The sequence below is a fragment of the Pseudorasbora parva genome, chromosome 1 (genome assembly GCF_024679245.1).
Source record: "Pseudorasbora parva isolate DD20220531a chromosome 1, ASM2467924v1, whole genome shotgun sequence".
Taxonomy (NCBI): domain Eukaryota; kingdom Metazoa; phylum Chordata; class Actinopteri; order Cypriniformes; family Gobionidae; genus Pseudorasbora; species Pseudorasbora parva.
The window spans coordinates 38,761,304-38,778,296 of record NC_090172.1 but is presented as its reverse complement, the minus strand read 5'-3'; the positions used below and the strand labels follow the sequence as shown (position 1 = coordinate 38,778,296).

At 40.8% G+C, this 16,993-nt stretch overlaps 1 long non-coding RNA gene across 1 annotated transcript in view; it reads left to right on the top strand.

Moving 5' to 3' along the window:
• The first annotated feature begins 204 nt into the window (after positions 1 to 204).
• The window catches only part of LOC137071977 (uncharacterized), a 91,838-nt gene continuing 75,049 nt past the window's right edge, over positions 205 to 16,993 (top strand). The window contains exons 1-2 of the long non-coding RNA XR_010904568.1: positions 205 to 375; positions 789 to 889. This is a non-coding gene — a long non-coding RNA (uncharacterized lncRNA). The remainder of the gene's footprint in view (positions 376 to 788; positions 890 to 16,993) is intronic.

Sequence of the window (16,993 nt, the reverse complement as noted above, 5' to 3'; positions counted from 1 at the left end):
TTATTTATTTATATGATTGCTTGAATATAACATTATTATTATTCATACTTGTGAAATTATAGAAGACTAATACATAAAAATATGTATATATAAACATATATGCATTTGGAATTAGTTCAAGAAATGAGAAACAGCCAATCGGAGCGTTGATTTGTTGGCTCCGCCCCCTTGCTCACAGATCGCGCGTTGCGCAGGCTGGACAAATAAAGAATGACAGGAAAATCCGATCTGACAGGAGAGTTGAAAATGGAAAAATAGCAATCTTAAACTGTTTAAAGTTCACTTAAACTGAAAGAATCAGTGTGTAAATTCAAGATATTGGATGATCCAGTGTGATTGTGTCGATCAAGCACTTCAGAGCTACATTTTGAATCGGTGAGTTTACTAATGTTATAATTAGCCTTAAAAACGAATGACAACACATTTCATGTGATAGTGTTTTATTTGTTTCATGCATTGGTGACAAAATAGTGTTATATTGCGATGTAGTATGGTTCGGATTGTTAATTTGCGGTGTGGTTAAGTTCAGACCGCATGGTGTATTGAGTGTTCACTGCCGTTCGCTGACGCCATTTTGGTTTGCGCGTGCCTGTGGAAAAAAAGAGAAACACGTGAATTGACGTGAAAGTAAATGATTATAATGTCATTTGCTCTGATAATGCTATGCATATGTGTATTTAATTTGTTCCCGGTGTAATATATTTAATTGTAGATCATTATTGATATACAATATTGAATGCATATTCTGGCCTGTGATCAGATTGTGTGTGAACATTTTTTTTTCCAAGTTGGATTTCCATAATTGATGGCGAGCCTCCCACTTCGACCCTGAAAGGATCACGAATCTAGAGGAAAGGACAATTTTCCATTTATTCTTTTCTACAGACAAGTAAGAGAACACTTCTCAGAGACTGGTTCTGTATAGCTTTGTTTATGGGACTGAAATATCTCAGGAGCACAATAGGAGAAAGTTAAGACTGATCATTCTTCCAATTGACACAAAGTTGAACTTGAAAGACTTTGTGAGTTTCATGTGATATCACCAGTGATTGTGATTTAATTTGTGTTTAATAACAGTGATTGTGATTACTGTTGACTGAATAGGGTATACATTTATTGTTATTGTAATTTCTCTGTTATTCTTTGGGTATGTGATTCATGTCGAAAAAGAAAATATTCAAGGAAAGTAAAACTAAAAACACTACAGTAAAGTAAAGGCCTATATTTCAACTTGCCTTCTATCTCTGCCTGTTAGTCAGTATCACCGCCGCCTTCCTACATGTCCCAAGCAGTCTTCTGATCATTATTATCTGGCCCATTAGTAAGTGAGTTCAGACCCACTACAATAGCAATGAGATACTTCCTGCCTGTGTGTCCTACGAAGGACATCTCGTTTAATTCTGATTGAGGACACTCCGTATACTGCATCCTACACTGGATGTCTCCTCCAGAGGACGCAGCCTTCGAAATTTAACGAAATGAGACACAGTTACTGAAGCTTTGATGCGCGTATTGCACATGCGAGACCATTTCAAGTGAAGCTCCATATTGGGGTGTGTATTGGTTTCTAAGAGTCACGTAATCGATGACAAATGAAGCCTCACTTTCTTTCCAATCACGTGCGCTATTTGCTTTGCGTCTCAGAATGTTCGAACTCCAGATCGAGTTGTTGGCTCAGTCAGTCTGGTTGATGTATTTTGAGGAGAGGGTTGTACTTTAAAAGTTAATCAATAAATTACATTTAGATTACCAAAATGTATTTGTCCCTATTTATTTATTTGCATTTTTTTTTAGGTAATTTGGTGTTTAGGTAGTGTAATAGGGTGTAAGTGTTTGTATAGCGTAATGGGGGAAAAAGAGTAATGGCCTTTCCCTACCTGGGAATATGTTGAGTTTATAGCTTCCAATGTGTGTATTCTTTACAAAAGGAATAAATGGGGAACTAGGGTTGTTCTGATTGACGATAGTATCGTGTATTGACGATAGGCAGAGAGATCGCCGAAAGCTGAAGCTGTTAGCGATTTCAAGATGATATGATTATAATATAAAAATATTATAATCATAGTTATTATTATCATCATTACATTAATTGCACTTATTCTGCTAGCCTAATTCAAATCACCATCAAAGCGCGTGGTGTTGGACTCGCATGCTATGTGCTGCATGCCAGTGCAACACCACGCACTTTTAAAATTTAAAAAGAAGTTACTCTTCAGTGAAAAAAATTTTTTTTTTTAAAGATTACAAAACTATGTGTAGTTTCAGATTTTAATTGCAAGGTGATCAACCTAGCCCTACAGTCACAAATTCACATGAGCCATGGCGAAAACGGCATCATCATCAGGCTAAAGCAATTTTTTTTTCTTCATAAATGTAAATTTATTTTATACTTATAGGCTAATAATACAATGACAAATTGCTATATTATAATAATAGGCTATATCCGAACAGAACAATCAGTCAAAAAGTAGGCTAAAAGCAGCTTTATTTCTTAACTGAACAACAATGAACAAAAAATATTGCACATAGGCCTTTAAAGTAAGATTTCTTGTTAAAGTGCAGTGATACTTAAATGTCAGCAGACAATGTATTTTTATAATAAAAATAATTATTTTAGCCCTTGCCCGCTGTATGGGCTACAAAAATAAATAGTCCATTAAAATAATATTAAAATATTAAAATAAACAAATAATAAAAAATTAAAATAATAAATAACAAAATAGGCTTTAATAAAAGAAAAAACACAATGAAAACACTAAAACGAAACGGCAAAAAGAATCACCTCAATTGTAGGATACTCGAATAAACTTATTGCTAAAACAAGGCCAGAAACAATTAAAACAACAATTATTTTTATGCAATTCAGGCATCCATGCCTACAGATTTTTTGATAAGAAAACCAGCTGGTTTACTCTCTCAGGTTTGAGAAGGTTGCGGTGGGGAGTTACTATGTTGCCCACTGCACTGAACACGCTGCACCGATGGAGTGCTGGTTGCGGTAATGCACAGGTATTTTCTAGCCATGTTTGCCATTAAAGGAAAGCGGCTTCCGTTTTCTTTCCACCATTCTAGTGGCTTGTCATCCCCATCAATGACTTCCTCTTGCAAGTAGGATGTGATCTCCAATTTTGCTCGCTGGTCTGCGGGTATTGTGGAAGTAGACTGCTTTATTTTGCCCAGAAGACGTCCCAGTGTTTTGGGCCGCTTAGCCGGCTGCATCTCAGCTGCTGCTGCACCATCTACTTCTTTTTCGTCGTCCTCCTCCTCCTCCACTCTGATGCGTACAGGTGGCTTGTTTTTTTCTTTCCAGAATGTTACCATTTCAATCTCAAGCTGACTTTTGAGCACATCAAGGTGTTCAATATGGCATTAATATGGCATCAATATGGTCCACCTTATAGCGTGGGTCAAGGAGGGTGGCTTTGCGCAACAACTGAAGTGTGCTGTCATCATATTTCGACTGAAGTTTCTGCAAGATTCCACTTTTAATTTCTGCCGTCATCTTTACATCAGTCGTCTCCTCTTACAGAATATTCGTCATTAGACACAGCATCGGCTGCAGAGATGATACGGTCACGTAATTCTCAGCTGATAAAATATCAGTAAATTCTGCTACAGGCTTCAAACCATCTTTGACAGCCTCTAGTACCGCAATGTCCTGCCAAGTTACGTTTGGGAGTGTGGGACGACTCTTGTCATCAGCAAAAACCCGTTTGATTGCAGGGAGTTCCAGGATTTTTATTATCATGGCATATGTTGATCCCCAACGAGTTGCACAATCCTACAATAATAATAACAATAATATAATTTTAATAATAAAGAAGAAGAATTAATCTAGCTATTAAAGTTTTCATTATTTAGTCTATCAAAGGATTAGGCTATTTATTATGGTATTACTAGGAAAACATTAAACCAATGAATTAAGATTTGTTCGTTGACGTACCGTTATCAGCAGAGTTTGAGGTAGATTGAGCTGTTCCTGCACCTTGCGGAGTTCTCGTCTTCTCTGCCAGCTGTGAGAGAGTGCTCCATTTATTGAACGACAGATGCCAAAAGCACGATCAGTTTTTGGTTTTTCCTTTTGTAGTGAATAATTCACTACCACATTCAAGTTATGGCCAAAACAGTTTAGCCATGGCCATTTGAGGTCTCTTACGGCCGCAACAATATTGGCCCCGTTGTCAGTGGTGATGCAGGAAATTTTACTTTCTTCTATGTCCCAATCGAGCGCAACCTCTTTAAGCGCCTCGGACAGTACACCTGCAGTGTGGTTCTCCAGGATGAATGTTGTTTCGAGACATTTTGCGTGCAGTTTTTCAGTCCTCAGAAATATAATGGACTGTAACAGCCATGTAGGGGGTCTATTTATGCTTGACCACATGTCTGTTGTCAAAGCGACAAAATCAACCACTTTCAAATCTTTTGCGATGACCTCCCTCGTTTTATGGTACAGATCAGGGATGGCAGTTTTAGCAAAGTACTTGCGGCCCGGCAACTCGTACTGTTTGTCAAATGTCTGAAGTAGTTCTTTAAAACTTTGCTGACCGTTACTGCAGCAGCTTCTTTTGGGGCTAGTTTAGCAGCCTCGGTGGGGTGGTGAGTTCGCAAATGTACGAACAAGTTTTTCGTTTGAGACTGTTACAGACACAACCTTCATGCAAACTTTGCAGATTGCTTGCGTTATGTCCTTGGGCTCTCCTTTCTCATCTGGTTTAAATCCAAAAAACTGCCAAATAGGTGATGTCACGTTTTTCTTGTTAACCAACTCCATCTTTGCTATTAGCACTTTTGTGAACAACAATTAGTCTACAATTTCCGGTCTGTCAATTCCCAAGATAAAAAGTAATGTAAATATATATTAAATATATAAATAGGCCTAGTAAATTATAAAAAAAAAAGTAAAAGATGCAGACAAGTAAATAAACAAGTTGATGAATTATTAAATAAATTAGCAAATAAGTTAACTGATTGCTCCGCCCCAACGCGATAAGATCGTGTATCAGCGATCTCACAGGCTGACGAAATGGCGTTTGGAAAATTAGGCATATCGCCCAACACTGGGGAACTACTGTCTAAAGCCCTATTCGGACTGGATAAGATTATCATGGGGACGTGGGGGTAAAGTAATTATTACCAGAAATTCTCGGTGATTTTAGTCCCGTCCGAATGTGCCATCTCGGTAATCATTACGGACAATGTCAGATTACCAAGACTTTTACCTTCAGTAAAAAGGTCCGGAAAAATGACCTGGGGTAATACTAATCCTGTTCGAATAGACCCGCTGTTAAAAATGTGAGCTAAAATTCCATAATTTCCTTTATAAAAGTAAAAAAAAAAAACTTTGAGCTTTGAGGCGCTTGAAGCATTCGGTTGCGTTGTAGGTGGAGGGACAACTCTGTGGCAAACGTCCAGTATTTTCCGCATATATCATTTAAAACAAAAAGATCAAAAGCACTTATTAGAGGCACAACACTTATTTTAGCTCTAGGAAAGTGTCTATTACCAACACAATCCAATCAGAATTGTTAGACTGAATCTAACTGTTTATTAAAACAAACATTATATTGTAGACAGAGTTCAGACTGGTGCTCATGTGTGTTTGCTCACGTGATAACAGCAACGTCATTCGCACATGAAGACACGGAGGTTACTGTGGTCTGTAAAGCGATTTACTCCTCCCACTTCTGCTAATTTTACTTAGATGTCTTAATCCCGTGCGAATTGGCCATTAATATTACAGATGTCCTGAGGTAAAATTACTTTACCCCGACGTCCCCATGTTAATCTAATCCTGTCCGAATAGGGCTTATGAGGAGAAATAGACTCCCCAACACTGTAAAACAGCTTTTATGTCATAATAAAAATAATTCAAAACTTGAACACTTTTCTGTCATTCACTGTACACAAGCATTATCATTGCTAAGTGTCATAAGCACATTTAATGATCATATCACACAATGGCCTTATTCACTGTGTGTATGGACAATATGCCTACATTAGATCTTCTTAAATCACATATATAGCTCATATTTTATTGTCACACTTTAATTGGTAAATTCATTTATTTAATGGACAAATTAAACACAAACATGTAAGGCTTTTATTTGTACACACAGCATTGAAACGATGGAGTGTGTTGTGATTGCTTGATCGGACAGAGATTCGATCTTGCCTGCTTTATTTTAAATAAGCACCAGATGGCGCTGTTCTTGACAATCGCGATACCTTGAATCTTTTCCCGAAACAGTCAGGGTAGCCTCACTGCTTCATGAGCCTTCATTTCCCCATCCCTAACATATACACAGGAAACCAAAATAGCTCTCAGAATTGCAGTATGACAACAAAAAAGACTTAACAAAGAATAACTGAAAACACAGGGCTTATAAAGGCAGACTTAACCAGGTAAATGACACACAGGTGGAAGTGATCAAACACTAGCGAGTCCAGGCAATGGGTTATGGGAATTGAAGTTCATGATGTGAAAGCAAGGGAGACGGGAGGAGTGCCCTCTGGTGGCGATTATGGGCATTATGGGGAGAGAAAGCAGAATCCCGGTAAAAGAGATTAATCTAAAAGGATTTTTTTTTTTCTGTCACTTATATAGGCATATGAGTATTTACATTTGTAACTGCCCATAATTGAAGATACTATGTCATAATAGTAACACTATGAATGCAAAGTGAATGATTTCACTCAACTAACCTATAAGTTTTAATGAAAGGACATTTATGGAAAATACTGAATAATAAGCCCATTAATTACAATAATTATGACATTTAAAATAACACAAGTAACAACATGCAACTTTGGGCCGTATGTGCCAGTTCTGCCAATTCAAATTCAACATTAATTAAAACAGACACACTTTAATATTCAACATAATAAATACAATTCCAGGTCACTAATTTCCAGAGACACAAAATTCAATCAATTAACCTCAAAACTGTTTTGCCAGACTTAATCGCACAGATTTTGATATTCAGATGAAATGACAAAATTAAAAATAGCATTGCCATTCATCAAAAGTGCTGATGAGATTGTCATCTATGGCTATAGGAGAAAAAATGAAGGTGGGGTGGGGGGCGGTTTGGTGTTTATCTTACCTCCATTACATTTTAGGTTCCCCAAAAGAACCTTCCATGGAACAGTTCTTAAAAGAACATATTTCTAAGCATGATCTCTAATCTGAAGAATTTATTTCCGCATTTTCCATGGATGTTTAAGGTTCTTCTTGGAACCTTAGTTCCCAATTAAGAACCTTTGTTTTTATCTTTCTACCAAGGGTAGCATCGTTGCCAATAATTTGCTAATATTTTTCAAAATGTATTCCTGAGTCGCATATAATGTAATCTTTAAATGTTAAAATTTATTTTTTTAACACTGTACAATCTCAATTTTCTTTCTTCTCCCTGTCTCTTGCACCATACATCTGTTCATTTTATTTTCTTCTACACCATGCACTCACTCTTTCATTAATAAATCACTGTCATATGATTAGAGGTATCCCATATTGAAAAAGGCATCAGAGAGAGAGATAGAGGATGCATTATGCAAAATAAGATAAACACTGAGGGATAGAAAAAGAGAGATTTCATTCGCATAATTAATATTTAAACTATTTTATGGATGCCTGTGACCCAAACAAAGTGCATATCAGAGATAACACCGTTTTGTACAGGGAACACATTTCTAAAATGATTTTAAAAGCAAACCAAGACCAATATTAATATTTCTTTCTGCTTGTACATCTTTAGGAGATCCAAGTTTCATTCTTAGTGCTGTCACATTTTCAGTTCACATTTGATCGAGTGGTGTGATAAACAAAAACAGCTCTCTAATTCAAAGATTTTCTGGTAACTGTCAAACAGTTTCACTCTCACAGATGACAGGGAATTCCAAATGGAAATGGAAACAAGGGTTTGTATTATCGGAGTGTTATCCAATACAGGAATTCAAGCACACTTGAATGACAGCTCTCCCACTGAGTTCACTCTCTCCAAGTTGAGCTGTTCAGTCCAAACGTCACTTTCCCAAACAGCTAATCAAGTTCATGGGGAGTCCAGGAGAATGCTCACTTGAAACCCACAGGCCAGCACGCTGATAAAATAAAAGACATCCACAGCACATACTCGAATTTGAGTTAGGGGTATGATGACATTCCTACAGAGAGAGAGAGAGAGAGAGAGAGATGGAAAGAAAGCATACAAATAAAATAATGATATTGTCTAAGACCTTTTTTTGTTCACTTTTTGATTAAGACTTGATCTAAAACAATTTATTTTGATCAGAAGCACCTCATATATATGAGCGGAGTTCACAATTCTATAAAAAAATAAAAATAAAAAAATAAAAAAATAAATATATATATATATATATATATATATATATATATATATATATATATATATATATATATATATATAATTATTTGATTTCTCTAAAATGTCAGTTGTTTGCTGTTCTCCAAACCAACAAATATCATAATGTTTTGCAAGAGCTGTTGGGTAAAGGAGTAAATATACCAAAACCACACTCAATAATTATCAATAAAATTCAGACAGCTTTCAAATAAAGGTACATTTGTAAATCAATTTATAATACTGTTGAACGCACGCACGCACACACACACACACACATAGTGTCTCTGGAAAAGTTACAGTTGATCTTGTGAAGAATAATAAAACATTGCCAAATGTGGGAATCCGTATGCCATTCCATTATTTTGAAATCCAGTCTGGTGCTACTTTGAACTCCATGCTAACATTTAATGCGGATAACATTTAATCGCAAATTAATCAGACCTGCATTTCCAGACAGATTTCTTCCCGTTTCAGCTCTATACTGAAAATCAATCAACATGCAGTTAGACTAAAGTTGAAACGTTGTCCATTCATTAAGCTCTGATTTTACAAATCTCCCCACGTTTTTGAGTTCTGCACAGGAGCACGTGGCTTGGAGGAAACACTGGCTAGGCCGTTATAGGTGAACCAACACAGAACTGTAAAGTAGGCCTAAAAAATAGTCATAGTAAACATGAAACTGTTGATATTGCCAATCTAGGCTCAAGAATGCTCAATGGCATATCAATTGCCTGGGCCGCCTCAAAATGCTGCTACATGGCAAGCACGTTCTGGTCCGTACGGACAGCACTGTGGTTGTTGCGTACACTAACAAACAGAGTGGTCTACGCTTCTGTCGCATATCACAACTCTCCCGCCATCTCCCTATGGAGTCAGAAGCGTCTGCGGTCGATTTATGCCATTTAACATTTCGGGCCTGCTCAATCATGCGGCTGAAAAGCTCTCGCGACAGCCAGTGCTCCTGGGAGAGTGGATACTCAATCCCCAGGTGGTCCAGCTGCTATTCGCTTTGGGACAGCACAGGTGGACCTATTTGCCACCCCCGACACGGCCCATTGCCAGTTGTTCTATTCACTGACTGAGGAGACCCTCAGCTCGGATGCCCTGGCACATAGCTGGCCCCGGGGCCTATGCAAGTATGCATTTCCCCCAGTGAGCCTTCTCACACAGACACTGTGCAATGTCAGGGAGGATGAGGATGAGGTCCTGTTGGTCGCTCCTTATTGGCTAAACAGGGCTTGGTTCCTGGAACTGGTGCTCCTCGCAACAGCACCTCCTTGGCCCATTCCTCTGAGAAAGGACCTCTGGAAACTCCATGTCTGGTCCCTGGACAGGATGTGGAAATTCTTGGTGGCCTACCACAGGCTGTGGTAGACACCCTTACTTACGCTAGAGCAACTCGTACTTGTGTTAGGCTGTGTTTCATATGTTGTGACCCCCATGGCAGTCCCATATGTGTATTCTTTCACGGTATTCTTTCCCTGACCAAAACAGACGGGGTTTGAGGGGCTTTTGCGGGGCACTGGAAGTGGTAGTAACTGTGGGGTTTTACAAAGGGATCCCAATTCACCAAAAAGGAACGGAGACGTACATCCTGTCGCCACAGTTGCTGTACCATCACTGCAGGCCAAGTCACTAGTTTGGCTAAAAAAACAACAATAGTGCGTTACAATCGCTTCCGCCTTATGCTTGCGCTGCAGGGCGGAGCATGAGATGCAAGTCTCGCACGGCAATAGTCATTGGCCCATTCTCTATATCTCGAAGCTGATAGGGGGTCCCAGAAGTGCATCCAATTTGTCGATGACTTCTGAGGTACGTCTCCGTTTCCTCCTTCAGGGAAGGACCCACCCATCTTTAAGAAATGTTTTGGTTTTGCTAAAATCTTTTTTCAGCATATTGTATAATGAATCTCCCTGATCAATTTAATTCTGTCATAAGTTAAATGTTATAAATGGATGAAATGCTAGAGAGCGAGTTGTTGCAGTTTGTAGTGTTGGAAGTGTATGGGATAAGTGTTTATGTATGTGACCCGAATGAGGAGGCTCTGGCACTTAATGCCTTTTAAAACCAAAATCTGTCAGTCAGAACAGATTTAACAGTTTAAAAGCAGGAAAAATGGTTAGCGGGCCCGGCCCATGGTCTATAGCCCAGGACACACTGCACGATTTTTGGCTTTCCCAGAGGAAAGATTTGCCATTGTGAAACAATCGTGGTGATTTCTGTGATCATGGCTCCCTATGTCATACAGTGAGAGAGGTTTAAATATGGACGTCTTCACAATCTTGCGACCAAAAATGGCCTACGATCAGTTTCTGACAGTGTCAGAAATTCAGCATGATCAGCGCACAATGTGTTTGCTAAATCTAAATCTACTGAACAGCCGATAAAAATACAACATGAAAAACCGGGAGCTCCTGGCGATTAAGCTCGCCCTGGAGGAGTGGAGACACTGGCTGGAGGGAGCAGAACACCCATTTGAGGTCATCACCGACCATCATAACCTAGAATACCGTCATGACGCCAAGCGTTTGAATCACCGTCAGGCCCGCTGGGCCCTCTTCTTCACCAGATTCAATTTCAAGGTGACGCACCGTCCAGGGGACCAAAACAACCGGGCAGACGCCCTTTCCCACCTATACCAAGCCGACCCGGAACCCGAGCACCTTGAAACTATCCTCCCTCCAGCCATGGTCGTCAGCCCGATCCAGTGGGCCCTCCACGAACAGATCCAACAGGAGAACGCCCAACAGCCTCCTCTGCCGGGAGGTCCAGAGGGGCGTCTCTACGTCCCGCCTCACTATCGCCTGCCCCTTCTGGACCTAGCTCATTCATCACCGGGCTCTGGACACCCAGGCAGGAGAAGGACCCTGTCGCTCCTCCGTCACAGCTACTGGTGGCCCGCCATGCCTCGGGACGTCTCCCGATTCGTCAAGGGATGTTGAGTCTGTGCCATTGCAAATACTTCTAGGAGACTCCCAGAGGGCAAGCTGGTTCCCATTCCGATCCCCAAGCGTCCCTGGAGCCATCTGGGGATCGATTTCATGACCGACCTACCTTCTTCCCAGGCATTCACCTGCGTCCTAGTAGTCGTCGACCGAGTTTCCAAATCCTGCAAGCTAATCCCCTTTAAAGGCTTACCTACCGCATTGGAAACTGCAGAGGCACTCTTTACCCAAGTCTTCCGACACGTTGTGCTTCCTGAAGACATAGTATCGGACCGAGTACCCCAATTCATCTCTCGAGTGTGGACTGCATTCTTCCGTCTCCTAGGGGTATCCGTCAGCCTCTCCTCAGGTTACCATCCTCAGACCAATGACCAGACTGAACGGAAGATCCAGGAGATCGGGAGATTCCTGAGGGTCTACTGCCACCAGAACCAGGAGGGCTGGAGCCAGTACCTGCCCTGGGCCGAATACGCCCAGAATTCCCTCCGGCAGTCCACCATAGGGCACCCCATTCCAATGTGTCCTCGGCTACCAACCACCACTCTTCCCCTGGATGGGTGAGCCCTCGGAGGTCCCAGCGGTGGATTACTGGTTCCGCTAGAGCGAGAGGGTCTGGGACTCAGCTCACGTGCAACTCCAGCAGGCAGTCCGGAGACACAAGCACCAGGCTTACGTCAAGCGAGGACCCATGCCGCAGTACCAGCCGGGCCAAAAAGTTTGGCTCTCCACGCGGGACATCCGTCTCCGGCTGCCATGCCGTAAGCTGAGTCCCTGGTACATCGGACCGTTTACCATTGACAGGCAGTTGAACGAAGTCACATACCGTCTTCACCTTCCCCCTTCATGTAAGATATCACCTTTCCATGTTTTCCTGTTAAAACCCTTCACTGACCCTATATCTTCTTAACCCACAGATCCTGATGATGGTGCCGTACCTCCTCCTCCTCCTCCTCCTCCTCCTCCTACCATCGACGAGGACCCAAATGTCTACCGGGTGAGAGCCATCCTCGACTCGCGGTGACGGGGGTCTCGGATGGAGTACTTGGAGTACCCCAACCTTCTGACTCAGTTCCATCAAGACCACCCTGACCGACCCGCACCTCGGGGCTGTGGCAGACCCCATCGCCGCCCCTCCCAGCCTTCAGGAACTGCCCGTGGAGGAGGGGGTACTGTCACGCCCTCACAACCATCGGACACAGCCACGCCCACTCGTTCACCATCACCCGAATTCTGAACACCTGGGCACCATCACCAGCCACACTATATAGACACTCCTCACCTTCCCATTCACCATCTGGTCTCGCACCGATCTACCCACGACTACCTGTCCTTCCAAGAAGCACTCATCGTCATCCTTCCTCGCCATCTTCATTGTCATCGTCTTCCTCATCGTCCTTGTCTTCACCATCCACGTCCATCGTCTGAGTGTCACCAACTATTCTAAGTATCACCTGTGTCCGTACCTCTGTCAATAAACTTTGCACTATCACTTATCCATCTGTGTCCTCGTCTGTCTGACAGTTTGCTTTGAGTTTAGTAAGGCTTGTATTTTTTATATATTTTTTTTTTCTGTTTCCGCTTAATTTCAGTTTTCTCTGCCTTAATTATCAGCAGATGTGGTTAAATATACTTATTTATTAATGCTAATGTGCCAGATTTGTTTTCAGCAAAATTCAGCAGATGTGCTTTTCTTTTTTTTTCCTTTCTTTTTCCCCCCTTTTTTTTAAATATTAGTTCAAAACTAGGATTACTCTACAAATGACTTGGATATAAAATATTGGATGACCTGTAATGTTTCCAACTAAACTATCCAATTAAATTCAGATAAGTCTGAGGTAGCTATTACACTGTAAAAAATAAAAAAAATAATCCAATTGAAGTATTTTCTGGTGACTGATCACATCTACATTTTTTAGTTTGCCGAATTGAAATTCTATGAATTGATACATTTTTCAGTTGGCCAAATTGAAATTCAATGAATTGATGCAATTTAACTCACAGAAATTAAATTCGGCCAACTGAAAAATTTAGATGTGATCAGTTACTTTGGTCTGATCACATCTAGTCTATTGGAGATCACTCCATTGGAGACCTGATTTTTTAAAAAAAAATTTACAGTGTACTTATTGGACCAAAAACTTTTACACAGAATCTCTTGGAATATAATATGCATTTAGAAGGATGTACTGTTACTTCATCCTAGTTAAAGACCTGGGTGTTATATTAGATAGCATTCATGACCTCTAGACTAGATTATTGTAATGCATTGTCCTGCATCCTCAATAAACAAGCTACAATTAGTCCAAAATTCAGCTGAGTTCTTACTGGGTCAAGAAAATATGATCATATAACAACAGTATTATCATCTCTACACTGGTTGCCTATTAAATTCTGTATAAATGATAAACTATTGCTACTGACCTATATGGCCCTAAACGTTTTAACTCCTGGCTTCTGGTACCTAGGATATCTAAGTCCACTAAAGTATGAAGAACGTTTTCACATTTGCCTTCTAAACTCTGGAATAGCCTTCCTGATAACGTCCGGGGGTCAGACTCACTCTCCCAGTTTAAGACGCATCTCTTTTGTCAAGCATTCACATAATGCATCTCATAACCTTGCACTCCACTTATATCAGTGCACATGATTGTCTTTTCTTAATGCTTTGAGCAGCAGCTACGCTTATTATTTTCCTGTTCAGTTTTTTCTTGCGACGCCGAGGTAATTAGAGGCTGTCAGCTCCAGTCTGGATCCAGCCTCTTATGAAGACTTCAGATGACCATCACCTATGAAAAGACGACTCCAACTCCTGAGAGGACTTCAGATGACACAGCTCTGCATCCTCATGCACCCATGCTCAAATTTCTATATACCCTAATCATGGTTAACAACATTGTATTTACTTCACTGAGCACTGTCACTGCACCAGTGGTGATAACTCACGAAGACGAAGAAGAAGAAGAACTTGGAACAGGACTTTAATAGACAACTCTTTCATAGAATACTCACACACTGATTTACATAGACGTATATGGGGATGTGGATGGAGACCGGTCTATAGACGTCGACGGAAAAAGACAGAGTGACACTGAGGAACTAAATACACACACTGATGATAGACATAACGAGGGGGACAGGTGACACAGGTGATGAATAATAAAAACACAGCTGGACTGGATGAAACAAATAATGGTGGCAATAGACATACATGTGACAAGCACATTGTTTGTGTCTTTAATTATTACATTGATTAATAATACATTGTTAGCTAACTGTGTGCTTTGTATACTTTTACACAGTCTCCTCTGATAAAAATCACTTTAAATTTTAATGTAGACGCATGCATTTTCTATCTCCAATATTGTGAAAAGTGCTATACAAATAAATGTGAGTTCAACTGAATATGGATATGTTTTTGTTATATATTGCTATTTATTGTTATATGCTGACGGTGTTCGTTGAACCTCTAGAACAATTGCTTTATAGAGGAGGCAGAGGTATCTGAGAGTGGAGGAATTTCACCAATAACACATGAAAGTCACAAAAAAAACCACAGTGCAGAATTTAACACCATCCAGAGACTGCTGTCCAAACTGTAGGAAGTAATCAGATGTCGGATTAAATGACTTAGAGCAAAAAGGCTGGTGCTATTTTGACTTTATATGTAAAAAGAGGCATTGAGGAGAAGTGTTGTGTACACAGATGCAGTATTTTTGCTTGTTTTTAGCTCATAAACCAGAGTGGATGCATAGAGCTTGTTGCCATCACACTAGAACAAGTCAACACTGATTGTTTCTTGTTTCTTTGCTCGCGTAGACGATGTCAGGATTCTTTTTGAAGTGGGTCTATTGTGTCCAGTTCCTGGGCTTTTGTTCCAGATGAAAGAGATTCTGTATAGTGAGGATTGGGTCTGTGTTCTCCATGGAGAAACCTGTTTTCATACACGACTCACTGTAGCACAGACATGCGAGCTGCTCTCTTTTGCTTTTGCTCAGAAATTTCAAATTTAATTTTAGGGAAGTGTGTCCAGGCAAAAATCGTTTACCCCCATAGGCCTCAGACTGCAGTCAGATGCTTCAAAAGGCATGTTGGCGAGTTTGTTCTTTCTTTGTTTATTTCCAGTATTGAAAATAATAGACTGGACATGTGTGAGAGGATTTGAAGAGGAGCAGTTTCTGTGTATGACAACTGTCATATTTAGAAAGAGCAACTATATTTCAACTGAAAGTAAAAGCTAATTCTCTTGTGAGATGTTTGGTCTTACTTCAAGTCTGTTTTACCAGAGATGCAAACATATGTTCTCTCAGGTAGAGCCTTTATCTGTGGTGTGGATCCTCTAAGGGTACAGCAGGCCTAGGGGTAGTGTTCTTGTGTATGTGACACTGGATTCGGAACACACATCTCTCTCTCTCTCTCACACACACACACACACACACACACACACGCACGCACATACTCCAGGCTGTGGCACTGTATATCATTTCTTACACTCTGTATTCCAGATCTTCAGATTTTAGCAAGGCTAATGCTAAGACAGCAAACACACACACACACACACACACACACACACACACACACACACACACACACACACACACACACACACACACACACACACACACACCCTTGCTCTCTCAGAGAGCTAGGGTCCTTGGATTCTCTCCCCTCAGAAGAGTTTGGATCTGTGTCTGTGCAGTAGACAGGCAGAATGTTCAGAGCTCCTCCAGCTCGTTTCTCTTCCGGGAATACTTGTCCAGAATTTTTAAGAGATTCCTGCTCCTCTTCCTTTGCTCCTCTTCCAGATGTGAGCCTAATTCAAAGTCATGCATGTCTTTATCCACATACTGGGCACGGAATAGTTCAGTGAGCGAACGCTGGAATATGTGGCAAGTCTTCTGTGGTTTTCGAGGAAGTTATCAGACAAGTTTGGTGTAGCATAGTGTATGTTCGTGCGTGCGTGTGTTTTTTTTTTTTTTGTCAGCACTCTAATTTTTACAGTGTTGTTGGCTAATGAAGTATTAAGGCATTGGGAAGTGTTGCACCAAGCTTTATTAGAAGCGTACTTCTTACGGAATCAGATAAAGCTCTGATAATGAGCGGGGAGAACAAACAGGACCTGCTGCACCCCTGAGATTGCTTGCTGCATATAAAACAGTAAAAGCATCCTAATATGAAGCCTCTTAATTTTTCAGTGGACCTGATGAAGTGAATTTTTGACTGATGTTTTCTGAAAGTGGCAACACATGTCCCCTATTTACACCCCCAGTGCCCTCCACCAGCCCCCCTCTCCCCTTACGCCGCTCCGACTCGAATCGGGTAGATGTGTCGCTTGATGTTCCTGTCAAATGGCACCGAACCGCTTAATAAAATATCACTCCCCCTCCATCAGCCTGCTTTAATTGAGTCCCTTGTCAGTTTTATCAAACTGTGTGTTATCGTTGCTTTTTTCCTCTTCCTCTGTTTCTTCTTTCTCTTTATCAGCCCCTCTCTCTCACTCTCTCGCTCTTACGGAATAGACTAGCAGACGGATCCTTAGTAACTTTGTTTAACGGAGCGAGAGGAGTGATCCTCAAAGGCAGGCTTGTCATTGGATCCATAATTCAGACCCCGTGATTTTCATTTCCCTCAGTTCTTTCAAAGGAAAGTTGGGTTTTTGGAGGCAGGCTGATCATTAGCAGGCGAACAGCA